Source organism: Gorilla gorilla, chromosome 18 (assembly GCF_029281585.2).
Source record: "Gorilla gorilla gorilla isolate KB3781 chromosome 18, NHGRI_mGorGor1-v2.1_pri, whole genome shotgun sequence".
Classification (NCBI taxonomy): domain Eukaryota; kingdom Metazoa; phylum Chordata; class Mammalia; order Primates; family Hominidae; genus Gorilla; species Gorilla gorilla.
Genome location: NC_073242.2, coordinates 15,589,729 through 15,611,586, shown reverse-complemented (window position 1 = coordinate 15,611,586; position 21,858 = coordinate 15,589,729). Strand labels below are relative to the sequence as shown.

Below are 21,858 nucleotides of genomic sequence, written 5' to 3'. Positions count from 1 at the left end.
AAGACAAATGCTGTGTGATCTCACTTATCTGTGGAATCTGAAAATGTTGAACTCAGAGAAAAAGAGAGTCGAATTAGAATGGTTGCCAGGGGCTAGGGGGAAATGTTGCTCAAAGGGTACAAACTTTCGGTGATGAGATGAATAAGTTCTGGGCATCTCATATTTGTCACGGTAACTATGGTTAACAATACCATATTGTTTACTTGAAATTTGTTAAGAGAGCAGCTCTTAAAAATTTTTTTTTACTTTTTGTGGGTATGTAATAAATGTGTATATTTACAGGTACATGTACAGGTATGTGGTGTGTAATAATCACATCATGAAGAATGGGGTATCTGTACCCTCAATATTTATCCTTTGTGTTACAAACAATCCAAATACACTCTTTCAGTTATTTTAAAATGTACAATTAGGCCGGGCATGGTGGCTCATGCCTGTAATCCCCACACTTTGGGAGGCCGAAGCAGGTGGATCACGAGGTCTAGAGTTTGAGACCATCCTGGCCAACATGATGAAACCCCGTCTCTACTAAAAATACAAAAAATGAGCCAGGCATGGTGGCATATGCCTGTAGTCCCAGCTACTCGGGAGGCTGAGGCAGGAGAATTGCTTGAACCCAGGAGGCAGAGGTTGCAGTGAGCCCAGATCGCGCCACTGTACTCCAGCCTGGTGACAGAGCAAGACTCTGTCTCAAAAAAAAAAAAAAAAAAAAAGTACAATTAAATTATTGACTATAGTCACTCTGTTGTGCTATCAAGTAGTAGGTCTTTTTTTTTTTTTTGGAGTGAAGATCTCATTTCTGTTACCCAGGCTAGAGTGCAGTGGCATGATGACAGCTCACTGCAGCCTCGACTTCCTGGGCTCAAGTGATCCTCCCACTTCAGCCTCCTGAGTAGCTGGGACTACAGGTGTGCCCCACAATGCCTGGCTATTTTTTGTATTTTTAGTAGAGATGGGGTACTGCCATGTTGCCCGGCTAGTCTTGAAATCCTGGCCTTAAGCGATCTGTCCGCCTCGGCCTCCTAAAGTGCGGGGCTTACAGGTGTGAGCCACCACACCTGACCGAGTAGTAAGTGTTACTCATTCTTTGTAACTATTTTTCTTGTATCCATTAACCATTCTTACATTCCCCAGCCCACTACCCTTCCCAGCCTCTGATAATCACCATCCTTTCACTAAGAGAGCAGATCTTAGGTGTTCTCATCACATAAACATCCAAAGACAACTATGGGAGGTAATGAATAGGGTAATTAGCTGGTTCATGGTGATCATTTCACAATTTGTGTATACATATATCTCCAAAGATCACATTGTACACTGTAAATGTATTCAATTTTTATTTGTCAATTTTACCCCTCTAAAGCTGGGAAAATGAAATAAAATAAGCATCCTGGGCAGGACTAGCTGCATAGTTTTCAGGGCCCAGCACAAAACGAAAATGTGGGGATTCTTGTTATGAAAATTATAGGAATTCTGGCTGGGTGCAGGGGCTCACACCTGTAATCCCAATACTTTTGGAGGCTGAGGCTGGGGAGTTGCTTTGAGTCCAGGAGTTTGAGACCAGCCTGGGCAACATGGCAAAACTGCATCTCTACAAAAATAAATAGAATAAATAAATAAATAAATAAATCAGCCGGGAATGGTGGTATACATCTGCGGTCCTAGTCACTCAGGAGGCTAAGGCAGGAGGACCGCTTGAGCCTAGGAGGTTGAGGCTGCAGTGAGCCATGTTCATGCCACTGCATTGCAGCCTGGGTGACAGAGAAAGACCTTGTCTCAAAAAAAAAAAAAAAAAAAAAATTATAGGAATTTCAAACTGTCAGCATCAGAGTGGGGTCGTCTAATTATGGGGCCTTGTGCAGTTACGCCAGGCAAAGAAATCCTCTCTTGCTCTTGGCCCTTCTTTGTGCCTGAAAAGCGTGAGAAGAGGGTGTAAGCAGGACAGAACCACTTTTATTTTTATTTATATATATATTTTGAGATGGAGTCTCGCTCTGTCGCCCAGGCTGGAGTGCAGTGGCGCCATCTCGGCTCACTGCAAGCTCCGCCTCCCGGGTTCACGCCATTCTCCTGCCTCAGCCTCCCGAGTACCTGGGACTATAGGTGCCCGCCACCACGTCCCGCTGATTTTTTTTTTTTTTTTTTTTTTTTTTTTGTATTTTTACTAGAGACGGGGTTTCACCGTGTTAGCCAGGGTGGTCTCCATCTCCTGACCTCGTGATCCGCCCGCTTAGGCCTCCCAAAGTGCTGGGATTATAGTCGTGAGCCACTGTGCCCGGCCAGAACCACTTTTCAAAGATTTTGTTTGAAAATCTGCCTTTTGATTTTGTACTTGATTTTGGAATTCTTTATTATTATTATTTTTTGAAACGAAGTCTGGCTCTGTCACCCAGGCTGGAGTGCAGTGGCGCGATCTCTGCTCACTGCAAGTTCCGCCTCCCGGGTTCACGCCATCCTCCTGCCTCAGCCTCCCAAGTAGCTGGGACTACAGGCGCCCGCCACCGCGCCCGGCTAATTTTTTGTATATTTAGTAGAGACGGGGTTTCACTGTGTTAACCAGGATGGTCTCGATCTCTTGACCTCGTGATCCGCCCGCCTAGGCCTCCCAAAGTGCTGGAATTACAGTCGTGAGTCACCGCGCCGGGCCTGGAATTCTTGATGCTTTAAACAAAACTTAACATCTTGCCTGACATGTTTTTGTGGCCCAACAGGATAACTAAAACGCCAGCATTAAAACTCAATCCCTGGCAAGATGTTGTCTGTGATCTCCTTCATCTTCACGACAAGATCATCTAGGGTTGTATGCTAAGGTTAGCAGCAGAGGCTCAATGGAGTCGACGCTGCAGGTGGGAAGCCACACTTGGAATTCCTCCATCATGCTTAGTTCACCTTGAGGACTAGGTAGCTATCTAATGGCAGAATGGTTTCAAAACCCAAGTATCTGTGAAGAGCTTTCTCTTTTGTTAATTCTTCGGTCCAGCTCAGTGCCTTCCAACTGTTCGAGGGGCATAGTTATTACTTAAAATGATTACATACACAAGTACATGCGCACTCTATAAATTATGGTTGATTTAAAGGAATCTCAGGAGTAATTTTGACCACAAATAATTTTTCCTCTTCTGTACTAACTATGGAAATGAAATGTTTGTGTAATATATGATTTCATTTTGCCAGAATATATGAATACTTCTGTGAAAGTGTCCTGAAATAAATGAAATGCTGTCTCTGCAAAAAAAAAAAAAAAAAAAAAAAAGTTCTTTGGCTGTGACATGGACATGAATAAAAAGGTTATAACTAGCATCAAATTCAAGCATTTGGTTTTATTGCTTATGTGAACACAGCATGGAACATCTTTTGATTCACGTTTTCCCCATTCTTAGTCGTGTTATCTGTTCATGACTATGCAGGTGGTTTTATCTCTCAGGGACATTTGGTCATGTCTGGAGACATTTTCAGTTGTCACAACTGGGGATGAGGTAATGGTGCTACTGGCATCTGGTGCGTAGACTTCAGGGATGCCAGTAAACATCCTGCAGTGGGTGGAATAGCCCTGCACGGTAGAGAATGATCCCCTCTGGATGGTGTCAGTGCCCTCTAAACATTACGCCCTGGGCTGTACCCACTCTCTGGATGTGAAAATGCAGGCCTAGGGAGGCTAAGCACTTATTATTTCTTTGTAGTTAAAAAAAAGTCCATCTTGTTCCAGGAAGGAACAATTTAATTTCTAAACATGTGGCATAAAACAGAAATAACTAGGAAATCGGTGGAAATGTGTTTTCAGGGGGAGCGTGTAGACTGAGGACAAATTTTCAGGCTTCTATTTGTCCGGTGAGGTTAGTGCTTGTGTGCTGGGCCAAGTCAACATCCTCTTAGCGGTGTCTTGTCTCCTTCCTGATTTAGAAAAGGCAAACCCACCTGCTGTCATGAAAAATACCTTCTAGAAGCTACCGGGTAATTGGGTGATATTTCTGGATTTGTCTCCCTGTCTAATGTACATCAGTTAAACTTTTGACTCTTCAGCGCCTCTGGAGAAAGTAATAATCGGAAACTAAATCGACTTGGTTTTTTCTCTCCCCCTTTGCCCCGTATTTGTAAAGATTAATCTTCAGTATCTATGAGTGCTGGGTGATTTGCGGAAACTGCAGCTGCTTTATCAATATCAGCTTGGCCTCCACTGATCAAACCCTCATTTAGGCGTTCACTGCCGTCTGCTGGAAACAGCCCAGGGATGAGGAGGGAAGGGAAAAGGCCACTTCGGGAGGCCACCTTGCCTTGGAGTTTCCGTCGTTTTCCGAGGTGAGCTTGGATGTCACTGCTCAGCACAGTTGATTAAAGAGGGTCCTTGAGATTGGTGCTGTGAGTGAGTCACTGTGTGGGAAGAAATCCCGATGGTGGCAAATATGAATAAAGCGTCGGTGTAACTGTCCTGGCTGGATTGTTTTTCTTCATCTCACCATACTGTTTTCCCTCTGCATGTGTCTGACCTCTGGCGGGCTTGCAGATAAAAGTGATGCATCTTCATTTTGTCGGAGGAGTTAATTTTGTGTGTATTCCAAGGTAAAATTATACTCACGGTGCTTATATCTTGGGCACCCACTGTGCGTTGGACACTTTCCATAAATTAACTCAGATTTTTCTTAGCAGCTTGCTATGGCTCTTCACTGTTTCTCCAATTCGATTTACAAAACCTTGATTTCAATGGGATCCCTGTTTGCTCTTGCAGACTCTTCACTCACCACCTGCTTTTCACCCACTCCACTTCAGCTGCCCTGAACTTTCTGTTGCTGGAATTGACTTTGCTCACTCACACCTCTGGTCCTTTGCACATGCTGTGCCCTGGGCTTAGTACATTTCACTTTCATCCTCTTAACCTCGTTAATATCTTGCTTGGGACAACAGATACGGCTGTAAGTATCAGAAAACCCTATTATCATGGCTTGAAGGTGCAAGGGTTTATTTGGCTTACACAATAAGCTAAACAATAGGCAAGCCATGTTGGTAGAGTGAATCAAAGAGACCATCAGAAACCCCCACTTTTTTCATTTTCTTGCTCTGCTGTGCAATTTCTATCCTCATGGTTACAAAATAGCTGCTTCATCTCCAGGTATCATGTCAGCAGGCGTAGAAGCCAAGGGAGGGCAGCAAGCCAGAAAACTAAAGGTGCACTCTCCCTTCTTTTCACTGGTCAGAACTACGTCAGATGGCCAGCCCTAGCTGCAAGAGATGCTAGTGAAAGATGATTTTTAGCTGGATGCATTGTCGCCCTCAGCAAAATAAAGATGCAGTTTTCTTATTAGCAGAATCCTAACAATTAAGATTCAGTGCTCAGTTTTGATGCCACTCAGCTGAGTGGTCCTCCCTGAATCCCTGTGACAGAGTTGGGACACACAGGTATTAGGCAATCTCATAGATGGCATTGGAGTTACATGAAATATTGTGGTCTTGTTTCCCTATCTGGATTGAAAGCTCCATGAGGAGGACTTGGTCTACCTTTCACACAGTTGTATCTCTACTACCTACATAGTTCCAGATATATAGTAGATGCTCAATAAGTAATAAATGAAGGAGTCACATGAAATTGTGGTCATGTTTCCCTATCTGGATTGAAAGCTCCATGAGAAGGAGGACTTGGTCTGTCTTTCACACAGTTGTATCTCTAGTACCTACATATATAGTTCTAGATATATAGTAGATGCTCAATAAATACTTAATAAATGAAAAATAGCTACTATTTTGCCCCTTTGTAGTTGACACCTAGAGCTTTAGGGAGATAAGATAACTTGCCCTAAGTAACACATTTACTCCTTAATTCCTCCATTCAGTAATGTTTATTGTGCACCTTCTATGAGCCAGGTCTTGTTTCAGACACTTGGGATACATCAGTGAACAAAGCAGATAAAACGACTGCCTTTGAGACCATTACCCCCAATATTTTATTACAAAAAATTTCACACATCCAGCAGAGTTAAACCAATTTCATAGGGAACACGTGTTCAGTTACTACCTAGGTTCTACCAGTCACTGGGGCACACTGATTCCAGTGGGGGAAGGCACACAGTAAACCAGAAACAAAACAAGTAAATTACATGGCATTGTAGAAGGTGGCAACTGCTATGAGAAATACAGAGAAGGTAACGGGATGTAGGGCGTGCAGTTGGGGGTGGTGGTGGCCAGGCTTGGCCTCATTGAGATGGCGACAGTTATGCAAAGACTTGAAGGACGTGAGGGAGCAGTGTCGATATTGGAGGGCAAAGCAGTTCTAGGTAGAGGCAACAGCCAGTGCAAAGGTCCTGAGGTGGGAATCTCTGTTCCAGGAGGGGCAAGGTGGAATGTGTGGTTGGAGGAGGAGCGTTGATGGTGGCTGGGTTAGTAGAGGAGGAGGAGTTTGGGGAAAAAGATCAAGGGAACTCAGCTTTGGACAGGCTATGCTTGAGCAACTCAGGGGCAGAGCTGGGATTTAGATCCCAGACCTCACAACCTTCCTGTATTAGGGTTCTCTAGAGAAATAGAACCAGTAGGATATATATGTCTATTTATTATACGGATTGGTTTATGCAGTTATGGAGGCTAGGTTCCATGCTCTGCCATCTGCAAGGTGGGGTACGAGGAAAGCCAATGACATTAAGTCCCAGGGTAAGTCTGAAGGCCCAAGAACCAGGAGCTCTGATCTCCAAGGTCAGGAGAAGGTGAATGTCCCAGCTCAAACAGAAAATGTACACTTCCTTTGCTTTTCGTTCTGTTTGGGCTCTCAACAGATGGGATGATGTCTGCCCACATGGGTGAGGGTGGTCTTCTTTTTTTCTTTTTTTGAGATGGAGTCTTGCAGTGTTGCCCAGGCCCGAGTGCAGTGGCATGATCTCGGCTCACTGCAAGCTCCGCCTCCCAGGTTCACGCCATTCTCCTGCCTCAGCCTCCCGAGTAGCTGGGACTACAGGTGCCCGCCACCACGCCCGGCTAATTTTTTGTATTTTTAGTAGAGACGGGGTTTTGCCATGTTAGCCAGGATGGTCTTGATCTCCTGAACTCGTGATCGGCCCACCTTGGCCTCCCAAAGTGCTGGGATTACAGGCGTGAGCCACCGCACCTGGCTGAGGGTAGTCTTCTTTACTCAGTCTACAGATTCTAATGCTAATCTCTTCCAGAAATGCCCTCATAGACACACACACCCGGATGTAATGTTTTACCAGCTATCTGGGCATCCTTTAGCTCAGTCAAGTTGACACATGAAATTAACCATCACACTTTACCATTTTGCCACAGCTCTCCCCCAGTCATTCAAAGACACTGTGACCAGCTGGCCAGGTGACAAGAAGTCCTAGGGCACAAGCCTGAAGCCTTCGGGAGAAATTTCAGCTTTACAGGGGGCAGAATGTTTGGTAACTATTTAGATTTAAAGCAGAAGCACTTTGGATTGAGCAATTTCATATGTGACAACTGTCTTTGCCACAAGCAACAGCAGAGACCTGCAGATGAGAACACCTTTATGAAGAGCAAGACCATGCTTTGAAGTTGGACAGAGATCTTGGTTCAAATCCTGCCTCTGCCGCTTGTTAGCTAAGTCACTTCAGGTAAGCAATTTAACTTCTTTGAGCCTTGCTTTCTTGATCTGTCAAGTGGAGGTTAATAATAGTATCACCCCTTGAGGGCAGATAAACTGATGTATGTTTATGCATACATAAACTGATGTATGTGATGTAATTTAGCATGGTGCTGGTCCACAGGTGAATGGAGATGATTTTTGACTTTCTGTCTCACAGAAAGTCTGTACCTCCCCGAGGACATCTCATGCCCACAGCAGCCCAGCAGTGAGTCCTCACCAACCCAGACTGACTTTCCAGCCTCATATCCTCAAAGGATCTGACATTTTCCAGCCACCAACCTTGGTTTGCACCATGCCCTTCATCAAAAATGTCTTTGCTTCTCTTTGATGCCTGGGTATCTATTCCTTTAGAACCCATTTCAAATTTCTCCTCCTTAAAGATGCCGTTGGTCACTGTTCCAATCTGTAGGATACTCTGTTTTGCCCAGATCCCTTCTGCACTGCCTTCTGGGACTCAGATACAGAGGGGGCAAAACATCCCGGAAGGGGTGGGGCCCATGGACTGCTCTTGGAGTGGGGACAGAGATCACCACGAGATGGCGCTATTGAGCCATCACTGTCAATTGGTTTTTCTCTGTTTTCATTTTCTTACTTGATGAGAAATGTGTGATTTCCAAATAGTCCCAGAAGGAATAGAACTGTGACTGTGTCCCGCCACTAAAAAGGTGGTTTTGCATATCTCTGATCGTCCTATCGCATCGCCCACTGTTAAAAATTCCATCCCCACACCCAGGGGATTTAGAAGGAGAATATCACACACTTGCCACCACCCCCAATCCATGCAAATACCTTGGTACTTGCTATAGACACTTGGTACACAAATACTGCCTCAGCCTTTTATTAAATTATATTTTATATATTGCATCAGAGTATTAAGCCCTTAGGGGTAGGACCTGGGGTCCATGCCAACTTACTAGAACGGTGTTGACTTCTCTAGGATATGGAATCCACACAGCTCCTTGGAAAGCTGGAAAATGCAGTTTTGAAGCAACCTGCTTCATTTCCACACCAATGGAAAGGAAAGTGATAAATCCTTTATGGCCAATAGTCAGCTCTGTTTATTTCTTCCTGGAAATGCTATTGATGGTGGCTGGAAGTTGTTTGTTTTTTAATCTTTCCCTTGGCAAGGTCTCCTTACTCATAGCCCTTCCTTATGTTCCCCAAATGGTGCAGGGGGCAGTGTTCAGAAGCCCAGTATGCAGGTCTTGCACAGAGGAGAATTATGGCTTAAAGAAACTTGGCTAAGCGCGGTGGCTCACACCTGTAATCCCAGCACTTTGGGTAGGCCAAGGCAGGCAGATCGCTTGAGTCCAGGAGTTTGAGACCAGCCTGGGCAACCTGATGAGACCCCATCTCTACAAAAAATTAGCCAGGGATGGTGGTGCATGCCTGTAGTCCCAGCTACTCGGGAGGCTGAAATGGGAAAACTGCCTGAGTCCAAAAGGTGGATACTAAAGTGAGCCAAGATTGTGCCACTGTACTCCAGTCTAGGTGATAGGGTGAGACCCTGTCTCAAAAAAAACAAAACAAAATAAAAACCAACAACAGAAAAAGAAACTTGGGTGGGATCATGTGTCCAGGCCTCAGCACTGTTGTCCGTTACTCTAACTCCTGCAGAGAGGTCCTTGAACAGATGTAAGCGGACACACCTTGAAGTCAAGGTGCTCTTTGCAAAGCAACACAATGTTATTGACATATTCCATTTGAATAACCAAATTTTGTAGTTGATTGTGCGCTAAGGTGGATACGCATTACATTATGTTCTTATGTAGGGAAGTAGAAGTTAGTGCCAAGATTTAAAGAAAAATCAGTGGGGAAAATAACAGTTGAATCTTATTTGTTTAAAAACTTAGGATTTATTTATTCTTCTGTCCACCCATTCATATATACATTTAACAAAAGTATTTGAAATTAGTTTCATATTGCTATTTATTTTAAAAATAGGTATTATACACATATGGCTCAAAATTGGAAAGATACAAGAGTGTATAGTAAAAGGTAGTTTCCACTCCCATCCTTGTCCTAACCAGTTTGTTTCTTCACAGAAATGGCAACCACTATTGATAGTTTTCTATGTTCCCCTTGAGAAATATTCTATATTGTAAATGTATATTCATCTATTCATTTATTCACCCATCTATCCATTTATTCATCTACCCATCCATTTATTGTCTAGCCACCTATCCATAGATGGATCCATTTATGCATCCATCAATTTATTCATCTATTTACCCATCCATCCATTCATCCATTTATCCATCCATCTATTTACTTTCCATTAATCTATCCATTCTTTCATCCACTTATCCATCCATCTATCCATCCACTTTGCATTCATCTGTCCATTCATTCATCCATCCATTTATCCATTCATTCATCTATTCATCCATCTATTCATTTACTTAACCATTTATCCATCCATCCATCCACACACACATCCATTTATCCATCCATCCATCTATTCACTCATCCGTCCATTTATCCATCTAATCCATTCATTAATCCATTTACCCATCTATGTCATTTTTTTCCAGGAAGAGGAAAAGGGCAGCCATTATTTGGTTTTAGATGGTAGACCAAATTTGTGCTACTGTTCCACAGGAAAAGAGATTTGGAACCACTCCTTGGTGTTAAGCCAGCCACTCCAAAGCTGTAGTGTTGCAATGTCATACATCTGTCAGGGAAGCCTGAACATTTTAAAAACAATTGGGTATGGCTATTCAGATTTTATTTTGGCCCAGCATAATGAGTTTGTGTTTGATTCTGAAGGAGAGGGAGATTTGTAATAAATCAGCAAGTGAAATTAAAAGTGAGCCAGTGAGGTGCCATAAAAGGGTGGTTGGAATCAGACATTCTCAAATCCATATCCTATCCCCACCCATGTTAAAAGCTATATAGGAGGTTATTTAGCTTCTTGGGAGTCTCAATTTTCCTCTTATGTTCTGAGATGGGGATAATTGTATTTTTCTTTGCAGGTTAAAGGCTAACACAATGCTTGGATATAGTCAGTGCTCATGTGGTAACTGCCCTTAACATTATTAAGCCCACATAATTCTCTTCTTTTTTGTAAGCAGTTGAGATCTTTAGGTTGAAGATTCAATATACAATGTAACAGAGTCAGAGGGTGGGTGGCAAAAGGTACATACATACTGCAGGGCAGGGACTTGGAGTATGGAATGGAGAAATAGCAGAGGACATCTTCCAGCTGCAGTTGGGATGGGTGCTGAGCTACAAAGCTACTAGAGAAATAGGAAACTCAGGTCTCATCATTGCAGGGACCCTTGTTTCCTGCAAAGAATCCTTGGAGAAATCTCTCCCACTGTCTCTGGGCATTGTATTCAGAAATGTCTGGCCTGGATGATAGTCTTCCTGCTTTTGGCCTCACCCTCTATCCACTGTCCTCTGCTGAATCTTTCTAAAATGCTTGCTTAAAACTCCTTATCTCCTTCAGGAGAAAGTTAAATCCTTTACCACACAAGGCCATTACCTGGGGGCCCTTTCTAACTCCTCCCACCTCAATTTTGTCCTCTTTCTGCAGGTATCTAAGTGTCATGATTTAGATGTCCTGGCATGCACTGTGCTCTTTTTCTGGAAGCCTCTTTTCTTTCTTCATCCAACTACCTCCTCTTCTTCCTTCAAGACTCAGCTGAGACTCTCTTGAGCAAATTTTCCAAGACTCCTTAAGGGGAAGGACCTGGTCCAAGTTGACTTGGTGTCTCCGTCATCAAGCACAATGCCTGGTTCACAATGGACTCTTCATGCATCTCTTTCTATAACATGAGAAGGATCAGAGGGTGAGGATTGGAGCTGGGTGTCTTAAAAATCTGTGAGAGTCGAAGCTAAGCCAGTGATGTTTGCTTTGTAGCTATTCTTGTGATATTACAATCCTTCAGAGTGGTGAGGTTGGTGGGAGTGGTAAAAACAAACAAACAAACAAACAAACAAAACCTAGTTTCTTTGTCTTGGATTTTCCTGTCTCAGTTTATAGAGAGAGACTATCCATCATATTTTATTTTAGCTTAACCAAAGTTTTACTTTTTGTTGTTTCTTTTTTTCTTTGCTGGGATCTTAAAAGAGATTGAATAAAAATTCAGTTGTAGGAATGGCTTTACCTTCCTCTCTGGTCTTGGTGTTTTGTTTTTAGACTATGATATCACATGTCAAGACTATGATATCATATCAGGACTGGGATATCAAGTTTATAATAGAACAATAATTATGTATTATTTAAACTTATTTTCATCAAACTATAACTAATACACAATGGATTTTTTAATGGTATATACAGATATTTAAAATTTGAAATAATTTTAGATTTATAGAAAAGTTACAACGATACTATAGCAAGTTCCAAGAAATCCCTTCTCAGTTTCAGTTTTTCTTAAATTTTGTTGTTGTTGTTGAGACGGAATCTCGTTCGGTCTCCAGGCTGGAGTGTGGTGGCACGATCTCGGCTCACTGCAACCTCCACCTCCTTGGTTCTAGCAATTCTCCTGCCTCAGCCCCCTAAGTAGCTGGCACTACAGGCACGTGTCACCTCACAGCTAATTTTTTTATTTTTAGTAGAGACGAGGTTTCACTATGTTGGTGGTCAAGACCACCAGGCTGGTCTTGAACTTCTGACCTCGTGATCTGCCCACCTCGGCCTCCCAAAGTGCTGGGATTACAGGTGTCAGCCATTGTGCCCGGCTTCTTTAATGTTAAAAAAAAATGTTAATGTCTTTGTCACAACTTTGGAAACTATTAAGTGCATTCCAAATTTTATTTGAATTTCACCAGTTTTTCTACTAATGTCTTTTTCCTGTCCAGGATTCAATCCAGAGTTTCATGTTGCATTTATTCTCACGTTTCTGTAGTCTCTTCTGGTATGGAACAATTTCTCCATCTTTCCTTATTTTTCATGATCTTGATAGTTTTGAGGGGTACTGGTTAGGGATTTTGTAGAAGTGGACTTGGTGATTAGAACCTAGGTCTGGCCGCCTACCCATCACAGTATCAGTAAAAGCCTCCCTTGAAATTTACCAATGGCATGAACATTTCAGATGAGTCTGCCATCTTTGGTCCTAGAGACCTGTCTTGGAGACAGAGACCTCACAGACTCAGAGATTCAGGTGCTTTTTCTGGTAATGATTTTTGTCTGTGGGCTGATTACAAAGGTGGATGAGACTTTGGCCAAAGCTAAGGCTGCAGGGTCTGGGCTAAAAAATTCCAGAAAAACTACCTTGCCATGGGAGGCTGAGTTCCAAATCACAGCCTGTGTGCAGCCTGCTTTACCAAATAATGAGGCACTGGGTGCTTTTTAAGGCAGCTGACCTTTGGAGCAAATTATCCAAGGAAATCTGATTAGCTAGTTCACTGGGTTCCTGCAAAATGGAGCTTGGTGTATTTCTGCAGCAGAAATGTCAGCATAATTGGAGTTTCTGGAGCTCAAAGAGCTTCTTTCTTATTGTTTCCATCCTTTGGAGGAAAAAAAAAAACCCCAAAAAACAAAACCCAAACCCCCAAAGAATTGTTCTTTGACTTATATTCTTTGCTTTTGCACATGGTTCAGAAGCTGCTCCTGACTGTGTTTACGACTTTATTAATCAGGGGAACAGCCCGAACATCATTTAAACAAACAAGGCCAAAAAAAAAAAAAAAAAAAAAAATCCATCCCCAAACAGATGATGTGAGCTTAATAGAGATGGCCAAGCCAAAGACCTTAAATAAATAAACTGACTTTAATTTGTAGGAAGGAGCATGGGGTGGTCATTACTTGAGGCTGTGTGCCATGCGATGTAACCAAATTTGAAACTCGCTAATTTCATTATTTTAATGGAAGTCTGCCTCCCATTCATTAGGCTGACATATGACTAGCCATTAGTAACAGTCCACTTCCAAAGCTATGGTGGATAAAGGGTGATTGGAAATGAGCGAGGGCCAGGCCTGGTGGAGGCTGGCAATTTCAGAAGGGAACTGGTGGGTGGGATTTATGCAAGAGGCAGGGAACACAACTAGGAAAATTGTCAATGTGGATGGAGGCAGCAAACCATTGAGTCCAAATACAGGCTTGAGAGACCTGGGTTTGAATTCTGGTTCTGCCACATACTGGCTGTGTGACCTTGGGCAAGTTATACCCCCGCACTGAGCTTCAGTTTGCTCATCTGTGAGATGGGAGTAATCATAGTTCCTATCTCATAGGGTTGCTTGCGATGACTCAATGAGGCAAATTCTTAGGAGGCTCTAGTATAGGGCTTGGCAAAAGTAACCACTTAATAAATGGTAGCTATGATGATAACGTTGGCCAAAGTCCCCAGTATTTAGGGACTTGGAGATTTTGCTAATGAAGAAACGAAGGCTGACAGAAATAAAGTAAGGTATCCAAGTTTGCCCCAAACTTGGACTCAAATTTCTGACTCTTAATCCTATACTCTTAAAATCCTATACTCTTAAAAAAAATCCTATACTCTTAGTCCTATGCTCTTAAAACCCGTATTTTAAAAATTGTTTCATTTCTTGAACAGGCCAGTCATTCATATGATTGAAAAATTTAAAAACAAGAGTATGCTAGAATAGTCAGTGAAAATTGTCCCTTCTGCCCGGAACATTTCCTGTTCACAGACAGCCATTGTTACGTGTTTCTTCTTTATCTTTGCAGAATTTCAGGTACGTACAAGCAAATACAAATGTATATGCACTTCTTTTTTTTTTTATTACACAGACAGTTCTGTATCCTGCCTTTTAAAACTTATATCCTTCTTATCTTTCTGTATCAGGGTATAGTGAGTTCTTTCATTCTTACTTATAATTATATGTTTTTCTATTATAATGGATATATTATGTCTTATTTAATTATTTCTCTCTTGATGAACAGTTGGGAAAGTTCTCATCTTTTGCTATTACAAACCACAATGCGATGAATAACATTGCATGTATGTCATTGTGTACAGGTGTGCGTATATTCTAGGATAAATTTCCAAAAGTAGAATTGCTGAGTTACAGGGTAAATGCATTTCTGATTTTGATAGTGCTCAAAGGTCCGGGGACACATAGAGATGGTGCTTTAGCAGTGAGCTTAGGCTGACAGCGGTTAAGAGAGACATGCCTCAGGTTGCCAGTTAAAAAAAAAATCTGCATAATGTGTTGCTTAAAGAATGTGGTAAGGTGAAAGCTTGGAAATACTGGTGTCATTGGAAAGACAGAAATAAGACAGAGATTGTGTTGGGAAGAGAACATGGAATTTCAAGTAATTTCTGCCTGGGTTTGCATCTTGACCCTGCCACTCCTGGCTATATGACCTTGGGCAGGTTGCTTCACATCTCTGAGCTCAGTATTCTCACCTGTAAAATAAAGACCATGATAACTTCCATTATAGGCTGCTGGAGGAAGTAAAGAAGAAAATATAAACAGCAGTTAGCATGATGTCTGGCACATGGTGTGCATTCAGGATATAACTGGGGCCTTTGGGTGAGTAACTAAGTTCATAATGACTCATAACTAGCTAACATTATTATATTATATATACTATACTGTATTAGTGGGAAATAGCTAACATTTATTGAGTGTTTACTATGTGGCATGCACTGTGCTTACTGCCTCCTATGAAACATTCCACTTACCACTCATAACAACTCTGTGAAGTATTCTTGCTCACCTCAGCTTACAGATGGGGAAACTGAGGCAGGACACTCAAGTACTTTGGTGAAACACTGTGAAGAAACGACAGAGCTTATATTTGAACTGAAGCCACTTGTCTTGGAGGGCTCCTCTGATCCCACATCCTGTTCTTTTTTTTTTTTTTTTTTTTTTTTTTGGAGATGGAGTTTTGCTCTTGTTGCCCAGTCTGGAGTACAGTGATGCGATCTCGGCTCACTGCAACCTCCCTCTCCCAGGTTCAAGCAGTTCTCCTGCCTCAGCCTCCAGAGTGGCCGGGATTACAGGCACCCACCACCACGCCTGGCTAATTTTTTGTATTTTTAGTAGAGATGGGGTTTCACCATGTTGGCCAGGTTGGTCTCAAATTCCTGACCACAGGTCATCCACCCACCTCAGCCTCCCAAAGTGCTGGGATTACAGGCGTGAGCCACTGCGCCCAGCCCATCCTGTTCTTTTGATCTACGTATTATAGCATAAGAGGCTGACTTATTCTGAGACAAGGACATCATGGGTGGAGCCCCCTTCTCATCTCAGTGTGACCTAGTTCAGCTTCCCCATCTCTTAGGCAGATACCATTGGGTTCAGAAAGGTTCAAGGGCACTTTTTCTCCTCTTAGCTTAGTGCTTCCTCAAATGATCCATGACTTATGACCTTATGACGATGCTGTGTGGTGAGTGTGAAATCAGATGAAGATTTTTATCCCGACATGATGAACACAAGCGTTGCATAACCTGACTCGGGTTACCCAGGATCTATCCTCTGCTTGTGGTCACCACTGCTAGGATTTTGGAAGAACCCTTTAAAAACTAAGCTCTCTGAGGACAGGCATTTTTGTTTGGTTCACTATTGTGATGCCAATGATTAGAAAAATGCCTGGGCCCACAGGAGGGACTTATGTTCAATGCAGAGGTGGATAAATGAGAAGGAGACTGTTTGCCGCAGAATACTAAGAGATTTTATTGTTCTTGTCATAGGAACCAGGCAATATTCCAGACAAACATGACATCAGTAACATCCATATGTCTGTGATGGGGTAGGAGAGAAGACTACTTTTCAGGTGGGACATTTTGATTGGAGAGGGTCTCTGATTCAGAGAGTGAGGTGAGCTATTTTCTTCTTGGGAGTTCTTGGCATTTGATAATCCTTGGTGTTTATTTCAAATTATGGAAGAATTTGAGATTTACTTAGACATCTTGGCATGCAGCGCTAAACCTCAGACTTCCTGAATTTATTTACCAGCTAGGGGAAGCATATTCCCCACTTTAATTTTATTTACAAAGGGCTCTAGTCTGGTGTGAAGTCTGAAGGCATATTTGTTGTAGGAGTTACTCAATTAGCCAGCGAGAAAAGAACAAAGGAAAAGTCATTATGCAGATGTATGCCCATTCAAAGCTATTCCGCCTCTAGATGCTTTCTTCGTAGTGAATGGAGGAACTCCAGTCTGCAAGTCTCTCGTCTCTGCTGTGTTTTCTGCTAATTCTCTTCTAATATTAGGCCATGAATGATTAATAATATTGCATTTTGACACTGTTAGATTTTGTCAATTTTTTTCAATATAAAAGCAGATAATTACAGATTACTTTAACATCCAGGAAGTGAAATCAACCATGAATTACACTCAGACTCATCCACAACCCCTTGAATATATTTCTTTTTTTTTTTCAATGGGAGATTGAAGTTTCTTTCTTTAGTCATTTACACAAGTCATGTCTGACAATTGAGAAAATGCTGTTCACATAAAACATCATAAATTAAAAATATACAGTGTTTGTATTTTAATACAATAGGGTCCCAGGATTCAAACAAAGAATTCTGATCTCAGAGGTTGCATTATGTAGTTATGTGTTCTGCTTTAAAGCGCTATACTGGAGGTGAACTTGAAACTGCCTTTGCAGAAATTATAACTGAGGAAATTATGACAATGAAGGAGATCAGACCTAACCAGCTACAGCTTGCATCTAATCTTAAAGCTATCCTTATTCATTCCTGGGCATAGGCCGAAATAACCTTGGGAAGGAATTTAGTTTACAGTTTGACTCTGAAACAAAATTGATAATAGCCCTTTCCTGAAAAGACCCCCTTCTTGCCCGGTGACCAGTCTGCCTTTGTAGGACTAACAAATTGGCTACAAGATTGGAAATTATGGTTTAGGGGTCATGCAGCCCCTGACTCCAAGAGTCTGAACCTCCCCAGATTGCTCCTAGGGATAGCATCATTATTGTAAAACTGAAGATCAATGCTTGAGATATCTTGCAAACCCTGCACTCAGTGGATCAGCTGACACCACCCAGACTGGTAACTTGGCTCCCAGTTCTGCCATCCCACCCAGGAACAGAAGACCACAAGAAAACCTCACTTCCACCCCCTATGATACCATCTCCAACCTGACCAATCAGCACCACTTCCTGGGCCGCTACCCACCAAAGTATCTCTAAAAACTCTGATCCCCAAATGCTCCAGGAAGGCTGATTTGAATAATAATAAAACTCAGGTCTCCCACACACGTGGCTCCGTGTGAATTACTGTTTTTCCACTGCAATTCCCCCATCTTGCTAAATTGGCTCTGTCTAGGCAGGGGGCCAGGTGAACGCATTGGATGGTATATTTCTCAAGAGTCAAATATTAATAGGTTTCACATGTAAGACTTACGTATGTGTGTGTGTGTGTTTACATACACATATATTTCAATAGCTTTTGGGGTTCAAGTGGTTTTTGGTTACATGGATGAATTATAAATTATATAGTGGTAAAGTCTAAGATTTTAGTACCTGTCACCTGAGTAGTGTACACTGTACCCAATATGTAGTTTTTGTATCCTTCATTCCCTTTTCATCCTCTCCTCTTCTGAGTCTCCAGTGTCCATTATATCACTCTGTATGCCTTTATGTACCTATGGCTTAGTTCCCACTTATAAGTGAGCATATATGGTATTTGGTTTTCCATTCCTGAGTTATTTCACTTAGAATAACGGCCTCCAGCTCCATCCAAGTTGCTGCAATGACATTATTATATTATTATTTTTTCATGGCTGAGTAGTATTCCATGGTGTATATGTACACACATTTTCTTTATCCACTCATTGGTCAATGAGCACTTAGGTTGGTTTCATATCTCGACAATTGTGAATCCTAAATTTTACATGCAAGGTTTTGCATCTGTAGAGGAAGACAGGATTCTCAGTGCATGTGCCAATTTTTGGGTTTTCCACTTGAGAATCTTCACCAGTTTCCTCTTCAGAATCAAATTCCTGACTATCTGGTGCTTCAAAGTTATCCAGAGGTTCATCATTCAGTCTCTGGGTTGCCTCTGTCATATACTGTACTCTGCCGCTTTTGCCAATTGCTTACTCTCCTTTTCCAAGTGGTCAATTTCATTGTTCTTTCTTCAATTTCTCTGTGAAGCTTCTCATTTTCCTTAAGTGTTTCATAGAGGGTGTTCCTTTGTTCTGCGACTTCTCTCCAATATTGAGGGGATAAATTTCATTTAATCCTAAGATCAAATGCTTCTTGGGTGACTCCTCCAAGGATTTAATTGTCACTCTATTCTGGGACAATGACAACTCTAGAGTGGGAAGTCCTGGCTGTCAACTGGTCATTCCAATGCTTCCTCTTGGATATGTTTTGGGCCAGTCACTTTTTTTTTTTTTTTTCCCAACAAGAGATCTGGCTGTGGAAGGATGAATCATCTTCAGAGTTCTTCTTGGGGAGAAACTGTTCTTTACATTCTCTTTGATTCTTCCTTGTTTCTACTTTATCCTAGGATTCATTATACAGCTGGTAAAGCACAAAAGATGGGAGGAGAGGATTAATGATCATAGTGAATTCAGGTGGCTGTGGCACAGCCAACCTACATTGATCCCCACTGTCGCTGGAGTGGCTGGGGCACACTGCTGAAAAGACTTACTCCTCTGGAACATACTCCTTTGAGTCGTTTTTGTATATGTAATTTTGCATATTTTTTTCTTTTTTTATTATTATACTTTAAGTTTTAGGGTACACGTGCACAACATGCAGGTTAGTTATGTATGTATACATGTGCCATGTTGGTGTGCTGCACCCATTAACTCGTCGTTTAGCATTAGGTATACTTTTAATCGTAGTGCCATACAATTGTATTGCATTTTCCATTTATAGCATATTATAATTATTTTGACTTTTATTATGAAATTTTCAAACAGAAAAGTAGATAGTATAATAAAATAAAAAGTATATATATAACAAGTATGTCGGCTGGGTGTGGTGGCTCATGCCTTTAATCCCAGCACTTTGGGAGGCTGAGGCAGGCAGATCACTTGAGGTCAGGAGTTCGAGACCAGCCTGGCCAACATGGTGAAACGCTATCTCTACTAAAAATAAAAAAAATTAGCTGGGTTTGGTGGTGGGTGCCCGTAATCCCATCTACTCAAGAGGCTGAGGCAGGGGAATCACTTGAACCTGGGAGGTGGAGGTTGCAGTGAGCCAAGATCATGCCACTGCACTCCAGCCTGGGCAACAGAGCAAGACTCCATCTAAAAAAAAATTATATATATAACAAGTATGTAAACAAAATACATAAGTAAAAGGTAGAATAAAAAAAGATAGCATAATACACACCCATGTATTTATCGCTTAGAATTAACACTAATATTATATTTTCTTTGTGCATTTTTTCTTAAGTGGTTCAAAAGGAAGTACAGACATCATGATATTAAACCCTAAATCAGTGGCTCTCAACTGAGGGTAATTTTGACCCATGTCCTCCGCAAGAGGACTTTTGGCACTGTCTGGAGACAATGTTGGTTGTCACAAAAGGAAGCATGCCTGCATCCCTGGTAGAGATCAGGGATGTTACTAAACATGCTACAATGCACAGGACTGCCCCCTCCAAAACAAAGAATTACCTGGTTCTAAATGCCAGTAGTGCTAAGGTTGAAAACCTTTGGTCTAAATGATTAAGAATGCGTTTCTTAAAATGCAAAATTTCACATAACCGCATAGCACCATCACTTCTAACAAAGTGAAAAATAACTCTTTAAAATTGTCTAATAACCAGTCCATGTTTCTCCACCATTCCACTAAAATGTTTTTTACAGCTGGTTTTAGCAAACACTTTCCATTTTATTAGCACTGTTAATAGAATCTCATTCTAAATGACTACAGAAGAGTCTGTTCAATGGATTCCCTGAAATTTATTCAAAGGATCTATTTTTAGATACTAGTTTTGCTTCCAGGTTTTAGACAAATTATATTTTTGTAAATAATGACAGTTTACTTCTTTTCTTACTTTGTGCCTTTTCTTTCTTTTATTTGCCTTATGTTCTGGCTAAAAACTTCAGTGAATACTGAACACAGCGTATGAGAGTGGGCATCCTTTTGTTGTTCCAGATTTTAGGAGCAAAAGATTTAATATTTTATTAATTATGATATTAACTGTAGGTTTTTAAAGATGAACCTTATCATATTGGAGATGTTCCCATCTATTCCTAGTTTCACTGAGCGTTTTTATCATAAAGAACTAATGATTTCTGTCAAATTTTTTTTCTGTGTATTTTGAAATGATCAAATGGTTTTCCCTGTTACTCTGTTATAGTATGATGAATTATATTGATTGAATTTCATTAAACCAACCTTGCTTTCTTGGAATAAACCTTGCTTGGTCATGATGTATTATTCTTTATATGTATGTGTACATATATATCTATAGATACCTATACATATATATATATATCTATATATATATAGATATGTATACATATATAGAGAGAGAGCGAGCTGGATTCTGTTTGCAAATATTTGGTTTAGAATTTTTGTGCCTATGGGCTGGGTGCGGTGGCTCACACCTGTAATCCCAGCACTACTTCAAAAACAATTTGAGGCCAGGCGCGGTGGCTTACACATGTAATCCCAGCACTTTGGGAGGCTGAAGCGGGCAGATCACTTGAGGTCAGGAGTTTGAGACCAGCCTGGCCAGCATGGCAAAGCCCCGTCTCTACTAAAAATGCAAAAATTAGCCGGGGATGGTGGTGCACACGTGTAATCCCAGCTACCTGGGAGGCTGAGGCAGGAGAATCGCTTGAACCAGGAAGGCAGAGGTTGCAGTGAGCCAAGATCGTGCCAGTGCACTCCAGCCTGGGCGACATAGAGAGATTCATCTCAAAAACAAAAAAGAAACAAAACACCATTTAAAATACACAAACCAAAACCATTTCAGATACCCTCAAAAAAGTACAAAAATAACAGAAACGGCCGGGTGCGGTGGCTCACACCTGTAATCCCAGCACTTTTGGGAGGCCGAGGTGGGTGGCTCACTTGAGGTCAGTAGCCACCAAGACCATCCTGGCCAACATGGTGAAACCCTGTCTCTACTAAAAATACAAAAATTAGCCAGGCATGGCGGTGTCATCCCAGCTACTCAGGAGACTGAGGCAGGAGAATCGCTTGAACCCGGGAGGTGGAGGTTGCAGTGAGCCGAGATCACGCCATTGCACTGCAGCCGGGGCAACAAAGGGAGACTCCATGTCAAAAATAAAAAAATAACCGAAACATTTTTCTGCTACCAAAATTAACCACCTAAAGGCAATGGACAAGTAGTATGGTAACATACTGGAGTGCTACAGAAATATTCAACCAGGAAATTACCCAGTG

General features: G+C 41.7%; 1 long non-coding RNA gene across 1 annotated transcript in view; it reads left to right on the top strand.

Annotated features, from left to right (window-relative positions):
- The window catches only part of LOC134757427 (uncharacterized), a 68,841-nt gene extending 47,981 nt beyond the window's left edge, over positions 1–20,860 (top strand). Inside the window, exons 2-4 of the long non-coding RNA XR_010131329.1 lie at positions 7,261–7,568; positions 7,758–15,046; positions 16,210–20,860. This is a non-coding gene — a long non-coding RNA (uncharacterized lncRNA). The remainder of the gene's footprint in view (positions 1–7,260; positions 7,569–7,757; positions 15,047–16,209) is intronic.
- Positions 20,861–21,858: the final 998 nt, after the last annotated feature.